Genomic DNA, 14,087 nt, shown 5'->3' on the forward strand with positions numbered 1-14,087 from the left:
TAATTTTTCCCATCTACTCCCTGCTCAAGGAGTCAATGATCACTGAGTTTGTGAGACTCACCCCTTTATTTCCCTTTTGCAAATAGTGATCGGCCTAGCGTGCAATCATCAACACTTATGGTCTGCAGCAGATAGGTAAAGACATCTCATAGCATTTCATTCCAAGTCACTCTGCTACTAGAGGTTAAGTCATAGTACTTTGTTTATTTAATTGTAAATGGATAGTGGCTTGGGTGTAAGTATTGAATTAGAGATTTTAGACTTCATTGTATATACTTATGATTATATGTTTTAAAGATTGAATTGATTATTATAATTATGGTTTAAGTTATGATACGAAAGAATATGGTTTAATGTCACGACCCGGAACTCCCATCGGGCCCATGACAACCGCCGCGACTTCTCAATAGGCACTTATTACCCGAAATACCGATCGAAACCCCGTAAAGCTTAGCATCAGCTTCCGCATCTCCCCGATGAGCGACAGTTATTAAATCTCACATTTCAAGAAATCATAAGTCGTTTCCAAATCAAAACAATATAATATTATTTTTTACCTCACAGAGGTATTTTCGTCATTTTTCTTCGAAAATACTGAAATCCACCAAAAACATGGTGTGGGCGAAAAACACATGTTTCATAATTAAAGTAAATTTAGATGTCTAAAATAATTATTTGAAATAAAATTATAATTGTTTGAATAAAATAATAATATTCAATAAAATATTCTATTTTCTAAAAAAAAAACAATATTTATAGAGAAATCCGTAATTAATTTCTGCAGTGTAAAAGCTAAATATATTCATACGTACTTTAAAGCAGATAACTGAAGTATAAAATTTCTTTTACAGTGACACGTGGGCCACCAACTAACCAATAAGGTGCGAGTCTGTGAACCTACAATTTTGTCGATGCAAGGCTAATTGAAGTCCTTGATGCAATCGGCTATCTCGAGCTTGAAATGTGGGGAATTGAGGGTGGTGAGATTATAAAATCTCAGTGATTAAATAGACACCATATAAACTATCTAAAGGCTAGTAAATGGAGACGAATTAAAATATTTTTTTCCAATATATGTTTCATAACATGAATATTCAGTTTACTCAATTAATCAACATGGTTTATATATCTCACAAAACTTGGCTTCTGCCAAAATCATTCCCGGGGATGCCTTGGTCTAGGCATCTGACCGAGCCACCAAGGCGATTAAATGTCTTTACATCCGAAATTCTAGTCATGTCTTGGCGTTGGCTGAGTCTCACTCTCACGCGGTGGTCCACATGAAGTGCACTCAAATCTTTACCTCCAGAGACACCTTTCACACGACTCTCTGATCAAGGTAAGGTATATCTGATTCTGTGCTCCCTCTCTTAGGCTGGTCCACAGAACCTCCACTACAGGGATTATGAATTATTTTATCTACCACCTGATTTATAAAATCTTTTTCTGCATGACATGGCAATTTATCTCAACCTAGCCTCTCAAGGCTGAATACATAGTATATATATAATTTTGATACAAACATCGATTTTGCCATTCATGCTTACATATTGCTATAAGCCATATAATTTAAAACACAATTTATAACACAAACAAGCAGTCTCCAATTACTCAATTTTCAAAACCAGTATTCAATTTTTCAGAAAATTTATAAAATCATTTTATAAAATCACAATTTCTCCTAAAACATAGCAATTTAACATTTAAACCCATTTTCAATAAAATCACACAATTGTATAAAACTACTCTAGATAATTAAAACGATAATAAGTTCACTCACAGTTCTGGGAGTCGATGTACTCCTAATCCCAATCTTCAAGCACAATCTCTACACTTTTACCAGTGTAATTTGCTCACCACCTATCCACAATGTACAATACATAATTCACCACATTAATGCTTGACCATTATAAAATCAATTTAGGCTCGGTGTATATGCATGATATGATATGCAATTTATCCGACTACCACTTAAATGCGGTGCTGACCTAATTCGGCCTATTACCTGATTAAATGACAATTGTATCCGATTTAGTTCCAAATTGCTCCATTTCATTTCTAATACCTCAATTCACCAAATATTATTCAAATAACACCAATGTCATCATCAAAACCTTCCCATTTCTTCATGGAAAAATTTGGCCATTACAGTGCACTAACACCGTGATTTTTCCTACTTAATTTTCTCACCATTATTCATCATTTTCTAAGCCATTTCTCTTGAAATAATAACAATCCATCTCCCACACATATCATGGAAGATTCGGCCTATGAAGATTCATGGAGAAAATGGATTCTTTTCTTCTTGTTTTGCTTCTAAATATGCTAAACTAACTAAAAACACTAACATATCTTAAAATCAATTCAATCCAACATCTTTCTCTCTCCATACCCATTTTGATCAGCCATGAATTCATCATGAAAACATGTAATTTAACCATGGAAAATATGGAGAAATGCTTAAGGAAAATAGATTTCAAGTTTAAATTGAAAAATCTTACCTTTCACTTATTTTCCTTGATTTTCCACACTTTTTCTCTTCAAATTCCCCACCTAGGGTTTGTTCTCTTCTTTTTTCCTTTTGTTCTTGGTGTGGTCGAATATTTGGAGAGAAATGAGGGTTTTATAGGCTGATTTTTATAGAAAATAATAAAATATTCTAAGCTTGACACATGGCATGTTTCCATTGGTCCATTTTTAAAAATTTAAAAATTTTAAACCTTTTATCTCCACCACATGATTAGTCAAAGGTAAAAATGAGGATAAGGGAAGACCATGTGCTGGACAAATGTCCTGGTGGTGGAAAATTACTTTTTTACCCTTGGGGTGACAAAATTACCATTTTACCCCTATTTTCCAAATTATACCAAAAATTAAAATTTTTCACTTCTAAACCTCAAATCATACTCCAATACTCAAATCATACTCCAATAAGTCAAATGGGGCTAAAAAATCTTTTTTTAAATTCTCATTTTGTCCCCAAGTGGCAAATGACCATTTTGCCCCTAGATAGTGAAAATTTTGATTTCACTCCAAATTGATTCTCGAACTCTGAATTACAATTTTGAATCATCCCTAGATTGTGAAACTCTTAATTTCAGCTTAAAATTTCAATTTGAACTAATTAGAGGCTTAATCGACTTAATGATACCATTAGGGACAATATCGTCTTTTAACGATTTTTTGAACTTCCTAAATATGCAAACATTTTATTGAGCATGTAAATGACGTCGTAATTATTTTATAAAATAGGGTTTGACAATACTACCCCCCTTAAAATAAAATTTTGTCCTCAAAATTTCTCTTATCAAATTCAAAGGAAAAGTGGGGCATTATCTTTTTATTCGATGCTCAACTTCTAGTGTTATCTCCTTTATAAGGAATCTTAATTTGCTCATCGTATTTATTTCCAATTCAACTTGAATACTTCACTTATATCTATTATTAGCCTTTAGAATTTGATCAGCAATAATCCTCTCAATCATGAGTCTTTATGTCATTTAGAATTACACTAGGTAATTTCCCAAGATAAAGAGTCTACGCAGCCTCCTGTCTATAATCGGTGCTGCAGTCACTGACTATAAACAAGACTCTATGTCAACTCCACTATTCCGCTGTTTACCACAATTAGCAAAGGTAAATTTTCTATCATAGATGTATGATCGAGATACTGGCCCCAACATATCTATATTATCTATGTGATATGCCTTATAATCCCATTTATGCTTCCAAGATCTATCTTGATTTGATCATCGAATACGGTGCAGTATCACAATTCCTCAGAGTCATCTTTTTGTCCTCAATCATCTTTCATGCCTCTATATTGCTTTGTATCCTTCTTGTATTTCAACATTAATTTGTTACTTAAGATTTAAATTCATTTGAACCTTGTATACCTCAAGCATTTTTTAGTTCTAATTTCCACAATATAATAAGAAATTCTTATAGCAATATTCCATATGAACTCATTTACTATATTATTCTTGAAACCTTTATTTACATTATCCTCGTTTGATATTAACATCCATTGTCACTATCTCACATTTCATCTAACTTTTCACTCACTTTCTCTAGGTTGGACTCATGCTTCATCTTCCGTTACAACAAAAACTCTTGTCGAAGAACGAGTTTGTGGTCTAGAAGGTGGATACACTAGAGTGTTACTCTCCACTCCGGATTGTATGGTCACACCTTGCCTCTACTGTGATTCAACCAAATCTCTCCCCTGTATATCCGTACGAACTAGTGGGAATGGAGCAGCTACAGTAGCTTGTCCTAATTGGGGACAATTACTCCTAATGTGACCGGGCTAATCACAATGAAAACATCGTACCGGCCCCCTATATAGCCCTACATGATAATTCCCACACGTTCTGCATCTATCAAAACTTTGGGATCTTTTCCTAGAAACAGTCATCTCAAACTTACCAAATCTCGAAAGCCTCTGTTGTGTCTGTGAAAATGAAGGTTGGGAAGATGTTACTGGAACAGAGGTATTTCTTCCTGATACAGGTGAATCCTTGCCCTTTTTTAGTGGCTGGTTGGAGGATACACTCAGATTTCTCCTCTTTGTAGACTCAACTCGCATTCTCTTATTTTCATTTGCGAGCTTCTCAGCCCTTAAAGTCATTTGCACTACTTCCTTATGCGGCTCCTTACCAGTCATTGTCATCCGCTCTCTAATCTCATTACGGAGCCCTTCCTCAAAATAATTGGCCTATCCTGCTTAGATTTCACCAAATTCGGCATATATAACATCAACTCGTTAAAACGAGCCTCGTACTCCTCTACCGTTAAATTTACTTGTTTCAAACTCAGAAATTCTCTCTTCTTTTCTTTCTGATGGAAATAAGTGAAAAACTGACCATCAAATTCTCTTAGGAAGTTTGATCATGTCTGAGGAGTAGTGGAACGGGACTTCATCGAATTCCACCAAGTACGAGCCATCTTCTCTAGTAATCTCGTAGCCACCATTAGCTTCATATCGTCATCTAATCTCATGTCAGAGAGAGTCTCTGAAACTTGGTTAATCCAGTCCTTTGCCACAGTGGCATCCAACTCACCCATGAAAGACATGCAACCAAGTTGCCTAGCCTCCTTCAGCTTCTTAGAAATAGATACATCCTGTACTGGCGGAACTAAAAGAGTAGCTGGAGGCACTATAGGTGGAGCCTGACCAGTCTGAGCTTGACCAGCCATTACGGTAAAGAAGGCTGCCAATGCTTGTGCCATCTCAAGAGGCATGGCAAGACTGCCAGTAGGTGGCGGAATAGGTGGATGTGAAGGACTCTCTGCCTGCTCAGCAGCAGGTGCTGCTCGATACGTGGATGCAGCTGATCCCTCCTCTACTGCCTCTTACTGACGAGGTTGGGGACGACCTCTTCCTCTCCCTGCTGATCTAGTAATAGATGGGCGTTCTTGTCTAGGAGGCATAGTGATCTATACAAGGGAACAAGGCAAATTTAATCAACCTTAGACTATATATGCAGATGCATGCATTCTATTCAACCTAACCTAATTTAACTTAACTTAACTTAACTAGAGGCCACGCAGTGTCAGTGTGGATTTCTTAAAACAACTTTAAAATCAAAAACTTTAAAATCCAAAGCTTTAAAACCAAAATCTCTAATCTTTAAACCATGCTCTAATACCACTTTAATTGTAACGACCCAAAACTCCCATCGGGCCCATGACAACCGCCACGATGTCCCGATAGGCACTTATTACCCAAAATGTCGATCGAAACCCCGCAAGGCTTAACATCAACTTCCGCATCTCCCCGGTGAGTGACAGTTATTAAATCTCACATTTCAGGAAATCATAAGTCGTTTCCAAATCAAAACAATATAATATTATTTTTTACCTCACAAGGGCATTTTCGTCATTTTTCTTCAAAAATATCGAAACACGCCAAAAATATGATATGTGGGCGAAAAACACATGTTTCATAATTAAAGTAAATTTAGATGTCTAAAATAATTATTTGAAATGAAATTATAATTGTTTGAATAAAATAATAATATTCAACAAAATATTCTATTTTCTAAAAAAAATAATATTTATAGAGAAATTCGTAATTAATTTCTGTAGTGTAAAAGCTAAATATATTCATACGTACTTTAAAGCAGATAACTGAAGTATAAAATTTCTTTTACAATAACACGTGGGTCCCCAATTAACCAATAAGGTGCGAGTCTGTGAACCTACAATTTTGTCGATGCAAGGCTAACTGAAGTCCTTGATGGAATCGGCTATCTACTGGTTATCTCGAGCCTGAAATGTGGGGAATTGAGGGTGGTGAGATTATAAAATCCCAGAAAGTAAGCAGACACCATCTAAACTATCTAAAGGCGAGTAAATGGAGACGAATTAAAATATTTTTTTTCCAATATATGTTTCATAACATGAATATTCAGTTTACTCAATTAATCAACATGGCTTATATATCTCACAAAACTTGGCTCCTGCCGAAATCATTCCCGAGGATACCTTGGCCTAGGCATCCGACCGAGCCACCAAGGCGGTTAAATGTCTTTACATCCGAAATTCTAGCCATGTCTTGGCGTTAGCTGAGTCTCACTCTCACGCAGTGATCCACGTGAAGTGCACTCAAATCTTTAACTCTAGAAACACCCTTCACACGGCTCTCCGATCGAGGTAAGGTATATCTGATTCTGTGCCCCCTCTCTTAGACTGGTCCACAGAACCTCCACTGCAGGGATTATGAATTATTTTATCTACCACCTGATTTATAAAATCTTTTTTTGCATGACATGGCAATTTATCGCAACCTAGCCTTTCAAGGCTGAATACATAGTATATATATAATTTTGATACAAACACCGACTTTGCCATTCATGCTTATATATTGCCATAAGCCATATAATTTAAAACACAATTTATAACACAAGCAGGCAGTCTCCAATTACTCTATTTTCAAAACCAGTATTCAATTTTTCAGAAAATTTATAAAATCATTTTATAAAATCACAATTTCTCCTAAAACATAGCAATTTACCATTTAAACTCATTTTCTATAAAATCACACAATTGTATAAAACTACTCTAGATAATTAAGACGATATTAAGTTCACTCACAATTCTAGAAGTCGATGTACTCCTAATCCCAATCTTTAAGCACAATCTCTATACTTTTACCAGTGTAATTTGCTCACCACCTATCCACAATGTACAATACATAATTCACCACATTAATGCTTGGCCATTATAAAATCAATTCAGGCTCGGTGTATATGCATGATATGATATGCAACTTATCCAACTACCGCTTAAATGTGGTGCTGACCTAATTCAGTCTATTACCCGATTAAATGACAATTGTGTCCGATTTGGTTCCAAATTGCTCCATTTCATTTCTAATACCTCAATTCACCAAATATTATTCAAATAACACCAATTTTAGCATCAAAACCTTCCCATTTCTTTATGGAAAAATTAGGCCATTATAGTGCACTAACACCGTGATTTTTCCTACTTAATTTTCTCACCATTATTCATCATTTTCTAAGCCATTTCTCTTGAAATAATAACAATCCATCTCCCACACATATCAAGGAAGATTCGGCCAATGAAGATTCATGGGGAAAATGGATTCTTTTCTTGTTGTTTTGCTTCTAAATATGCTAAACTAACTAAAAACACTAACATATCTTAAAATCAATTCAATCCAACATCTTTCTCTCTCCATACCCATTTTGATCAGCCATGAATTCATCATGAAAACATGTAATTTAACCATGGAAAATAAGGAGAAATGCTTAAGGAAAATAGATTTCAAGTTTAAATTGAAAAATCTTACCTTTATCACTTATTTTCCTTGATTTTCCACACTTTTTTTCTTCAAATTCCCCACTTAGGGTTTGTTCTCTTCCTTTTGCCTTTTGTTCTTGGTGTGGCCGAATATTTGGAGAGAAATGAGGGGTTTATAGGCTGATTTTTATAGAAAATAATAAAATATTCTAAGCTTGACACATGGCATGTTTCCATTGGTCTATTTTTAAAACTTTAAAAAGTTTAAACCTTTTATCTCCACCACATGATTAGTCAAAGGTCAAAATGAGGATAAGGGAAGACCATGTGCTGGACAAATGTCCTGGTGGTGGAAAATTACTTTTTTGCCCCTGGGGTGATAAAATTACCATTTTACCCCTATGCTCCAAATTATACCGAAAATTAAAATTTTTCACTTCTAAATCTCAAATCATACTCCAATACTCAAATCATACTCTAGTAAGTCAAATGGGGCTAAAAAATCTTTTCTCAAATTCTCATTTTGTCTCTAGGTGGCAAATGACCATTTTACCCCTAGATAGTGAAAATTTTGGTTTGACTCCAAATTGATCCTTGTACTCCGAATTACCATTTTGAGTCATCCCTGGACTGTGAAACTCTTAATTTCACCTTAAAATTCCTATTTGAACTAATTTGAGGCTTAATCGACTTAATGATACCATTAGGGGCAATATCGTCTTTTAATGATTTCTTGAACTTCCTAAATATGCAAACATTTTATTGAGCATGTAAATGAAGTCATAATTATTTTATAAAACAGGGTTTAACATTTAAGCACTAATATGGATTGGTGAACGAGTATAGTGCATTATCGGGAATCTCTAATAAGGCTTGCTTGGGTCTGGTGGGCTATGCCTATTAGGTCCATGCATCGGTCATGGCCCAAGATTGGGGCTGTGACAGAGACACTCTAAGGGAATTTATTCAAGCTTGGATTGCTTGATTGGGTATATAAGTTCTAACTTAGCCTAGAAAAGTTAATTTGGGTTTTGGTTGATCTCGAGAAAAACTATTGTAAAAGGTTGTGGCTGAGCCTACTAAAAGCCATTGTAAAGCTTGGTCGGAGCTTGGGAATTCTACCGTTTTAGTGAGTTGATTTCGAAAATCCTTGGTTAAACAATCAAGGTAGTGGATGTAGATCTTTGACCGAACCACTCTAAATTCTGGTGCACTGTCTACCCTATTTTTGTTTTTGTTTTCATTTCTTCTTAAATTATTCTCTCATCTTGCTTCAAACTTCTCATTGTTAATCCTTAACTTACACAAAATTAGAAGTCAATTTTGTAAAAGCCAAAAAATGCTATTCACTCCCCTCTAGCACAATTACTTGGGACTAATAAATTCTTATGCCAAGCTTCATTGTTCGGATGAGATTTTTATATTTTGAGTACTATGTCTTTTGCTTAGATTCATATGCATATCTAGAGAAGGCTTATGTGAATGTGAATTTTTGAATTATGTATTGAGTTCTAGAAGTTGTTTGATTCTCTCTCGAGACAAAATCTTAGGCTACACTTTGTTAAGAAGATGATTTGGGCCATTTTTGGACCGATTGAGCCTTTTGTATCATTCTTTTACATAAATTATCCTTAGTTTTTCCCTTTGAGCCTAATGACACCTTTCTTTGTTTGAACACTTAATTGTTAGCTTAAACCCTTATACTGCAATTTTTAACAATTCTTGCACCCCTCATTCCTAAGTGCGTAAGTCAATTTAAGAAGTGTTACAAGCTAAATGGTGAAAAAGGTTGTAATGGTGAAAGGCTCAAAAATATGATTGTATTCATCTCACTACCCAATAAAAGAAATAAGTTTAGGGTGTGAAATTAAGAAAAAGAAAAAGAGAAAGAAAGAAAAAAAACCAAGATTGAAGTGTTGAACAAAAGAAAAGTTTTAATGAAAAAGGGGTATATTAGGTAAAGGAAATTAAAGCTCTAAATAATTCCTAGATTGATTATGTGCTTAGGGTAATTTAAGCTATACATTATCCCATATCCAACTTAACCCTAGCCATACATTACCAGCTAATTAAAGTCCCATTGATCCTTAATTTAATGTTAGTCTACATTAATGGAGAGAGAAATGAAAAGCAAACTAATGGAATTTAATTACTAATTTGAATTTTGCATGAATATAAACTTATCCAAATTGTACAATATTCTAGGTGAAAAGATTGTACACACACATGAAAATTCACTTAACAATAAGCTTGCATTTGAATTGAAACATGAACTTGAAAAATATTTGTGCATTGCTTAGAGTTATAAATATGGATTAACTTTTGAGGATATTAAAGGTGATTAATGAAATGGTGCAATTGAATTCTGGCTAAAGGTTTTTGTTGTTTAAGTTATTGCATTTTGTTTTATGTTTTGCTCAAAGACTAGCAAAATCTTAAGTTGGAGGGTGTGATAACTCTATTTTATAGAGTTATTTTGACATATTTTGGGAGCTTAAGTAGCTAGATCTTTGAGATTTTAGGCTCGAATTTTAGTATTTTAGTTGTTTTTTTAGATTAAGTTAGATTACATGTTGAATAGTTAATTTAAGTTATTTTAGTTCAATATTACTTTATTTTGCTTTAATTTACTTTAAGATGAGTTATTGTCAATTTTTGTCATGGTTTTGTGTAGGATATTTGATGAGAAAGGTGCATTTGAGTCAAAATAGCACAAATATGGTGAAGGCTTCATTCATACATGCTACCGTAATTCAAAGATAACTTGAGTTACAAAAGTCCAATTGATGTGATTCTTAATCCATTGGAAAGATGAGAAAAGGTACTAAAACTTTCATGTTTACCACTTTACCCAGTTCAAATCAGATCGAGATGAAAATCATGTTGGAAGATGATGGATGAATGTATTTCTGCACAAGGCAGCATGGTGATTGGAAGCTACGGTTACTCATGGTCGTGGTGTTGAGGAAGCTAGAGCCTTAGCACTGGGAAAAACATGGTTGTGGTGGTGGATGGTTGAGGTGCATCATACTTTGGCCCAAGGTCAGAATGCCACGGTGTGGAACAAGTATAGTCACGATGCCACTAATGATTGCCATGGAGCCACAACGCCAAGGAGTCATGGCTACGACGCCACCCCAGTTTCCAATAATAAAATTTATGATGAAATTTTGGAAATTAAGGCACCTTGCACATATTTAAGGGCCTTTTTCAAGGCATTCAAGGGAGAAAATTGTAACAGCTTTTCTAGAGAATTGGAGCTAAGAAGCAAGCAAGAAATCAAGAGCAATTGAGAGAGATTTGATATCAACTAGGCTTCAATATTAGTTTATTTCTCTCTTTTATATTATACTTATTTCTTTTTTTGAATTCATGGCTGAATTTCTTTGGATATTGTTTTATTTAGATATCATGAACTAATTTGTTTTTCTAGGATTATGGTGGATTTCAACATGTAGTCTGAATATTTGTTTCTCTTTTATTTATCATGAATGGGTATAGTTTTACTTATTCAAATTTGTTCTTATTGCCTTTAGTTGCCTAATCAACAATTAATTGATTTGTGAATCTAATTGAAACTCGATAGAGAAATTTTAGGTTAGACTAAGATTTGAATAGTGTATGTTCACGTCACTTAGTTGATCTAATTCGCGATTCAAGTAAACATACATAAATCGTCATACAAGCCAAATTAGGACACTCGCTTAATGAACTTAATTTAATTGATTCCTATAGACATGTAGTGAACTAATTAAATTAGGTATTTGTGCAAGCATCTCTATGGAGACTTGTCCATAGCTTTGGATTCTAGGTTAGTAAAACCACTCAAAAAAGATAAATAATGAAAGAAGCTAGTATTAGATGAATTATTGAATGAACCCGTAATCCTAGGTCTTTAATCTATTGCCTTTCTCAAGCATATTTAATTTCTATTGATTAATTTAGTGTTTATTTTAAGTTCATTTTATTTTTTTCTTCAATTTTTAGATTACTTAAATAAGATTAATTTGTTATAAAATTTTAGTACTTAGTGAAAATTTAGAAACAAATCCCTGTGGGAACGATATTCTATTTCTACTATATTACTTTTGCGATAGCATGCACTTGTGTGAAAATTCAACAACACTATCACATCCTATGATTTTAACACCCAAAATATCATTGGCTTCTCCCAAATCTTTCATATCAAATTTAGAGGTTAAAAAAATTTTTTTTTTATTTACCACATCAGTGCATGTACCAAAACTAAGTAAATCATCAACATATAGGCTAATAGTCACACATTCACTATCAATAGTTTTTGCATACACACATTTATCAACTCTAATAGTAGAAAATCCATTACTAAGAATAACTTGATCAAATTTCTCATATCATTGTTTTGGTGTTTGTTTTAAGCCATATAAAGACTGAATCAATTTAGAAACTTTGTTTTCTTGACCATGAAGAATACATCCCTCGAGTTGTGTCATATAAATTTCTACTTCTAAGTCACCATTTAGAAAAGCTGTTTCAACATCTATTTGATAAACAACAAGTTTGTAAATCAAAACTAAGGCAATTAAAACACGAATAGATGAAACTCTTGTTACTAAAGCAAAAATATCAAAATAGTCAATATTTTGTTTTTAAGTATAACTCTTAGCAACTAATCAAGTTTTATATTCATCAATACAACCATCAGAATTAAATTTTCTTTTAAAAATCCATTTACAACCAATTGATTTAGCTGCAAGTGGTAAATCAACTAATTCTCAAATTTGATTTTATAAAATAGAGTCAATCTCATTTTATATAGCTTTTTCTCAAGATGGACTTTCTATAAAAGAAATTGCATCAGCATAAGTTCAAAGATCATTATCTACAAGATAAGTGTAAAAATCATTACCAAAAGAAATTTTTTTTCCTTGGTTTTTTACTCTTTCTTAAATCATCATTTTGTATTTCAAAATCATTTTTACTAAAAGGTGCATGAGAAATTGTATCAATTCTCAATGAAAAATATATGCTCAAAAAATTTAGCATTTTTTGTTTCAACAATTGTATTATTATTAAGAACATCACTTTTTAATACAAGAAATCTATATGCAGCATTATATTTCGTATAACCAATAAACATACAATCAGACATCTTAGAACCAATTTTTCTTTTCTCAAAATCAAGAAGCATAACCTTTGGAAGAAACCCCCACACTTTTAAATATTTTAAGTTAAAAGAATAGCCTTTCCATAATTCATAAGGTGTATTACCAGTTTTCTTATAAGTAATTCTATTTTGAATATGACATGCACATAATATAGCTTCACCCCATAAATTTTCATGTGCATTAGAACTAACAAGTATAGAATTCATCATTTCTTTTAATGTTCTATTTTTCCTTTCAACTACACCATTTGATTCAAGGGAATATGGAGAAGTAATTTCATGAATTATTCCTTCCTTTTTACAAATATTATTAATCGATATATATTCACCCCTTCTATCTAATCTAACTCATTTTATCTTTTTATTTAATTGATTTTCTACCTCAGTTTTATACTTAAGAAGCATGTCGAAGTCTTCATCTTTATGCCTAAGTAAATAAACTTTAGTAAATCTAAAGTAGTCATCAATAAATGTAACATAATATTTCTTACCACTTCTAGTCATAGTTTGTTTAAAATCTCCCAAATCAATATGAATTAAACTTACCAATTCAGATTCTCTATTTACTAAAATACAAGTTTTCTTAATCAATTTAGTTTCAGCACATGTTACACATATACTAAAGTATGCATTTTTAATATTAGAAATTAAACCTAGTGATAGTATTTTCTTAATATAAAGAATGCTAACATATCCTAATCTACCATGCCATAAATCAATTAAGTCAATCATGTAAATAGAAGAATTAACAACTCCATTCATAACATTGGCAATGTTAAATACAAAAAGTCCCTGATTACAATATCTCTTATCCACAAACACATTTTTTTTGTCATTACGATCTTGTCAGATTCGAATAATACTTTCACCTTAACCTTGCCCAATAAAGCCACAAAAACCAAGTTTGCCCTACCCTTTATATTAGATTCATGCACAATAGCATTCAGAGCTAAAGTCTTGCTAGATGTAAGTTTGAAAAGGACCTTTCTGTTACCAAAAACTTCAACAATTTGAGAATCACCAAGATATATTATCTCTTCTCCTTCCCCTATTAGAGTATAGGAGGTAAAGGCATTTTTGTTTACACAACTATGCTTGGTAACACCTATTTCTTACCACCAATTCTGTCACATTGGCTACAATGTTGTCTTAAGAAATGACCGTAGTAATT

The 14,087-nt window shown here is 33.2% G+C and overlaps 1 long non-coding RNA gene across 1 annotated transcript; it reads right to left on the minus strand.

Moving 5' to 3' along the window:
- LOC108663751 lies at positions 6,101 to 7,138 on the minus strand. The gene is made up of 3 exons (XR_001929762.1): positions 7,099 to 7,138; positions 6,490 to 6,712; positions 6,101 to 6,273 (listed from the first exon to the last, which is right to left on the minus strand). It is a non-coding gene; the product is annotated as an uncharacterized LOC108663751 (long non-coding RNA).

This window comes from Theobroma cacao, chromosome 10, assembly GCF_000208745.1.
Source record: "Theobroma cacao cultivar B97-61/B2 chromosome 10, Criollo_cocoa_genome_V2, whole genome shotgun sequence".
In the NCBI taxonomy this organism is placed as follows: domain Eukaryota; kingdom Viridiplantae; phylum Streptophyta; class Magnoliopsida; order Malvales; family Malvaceae; genus Theobroma; species Theobroma cacao.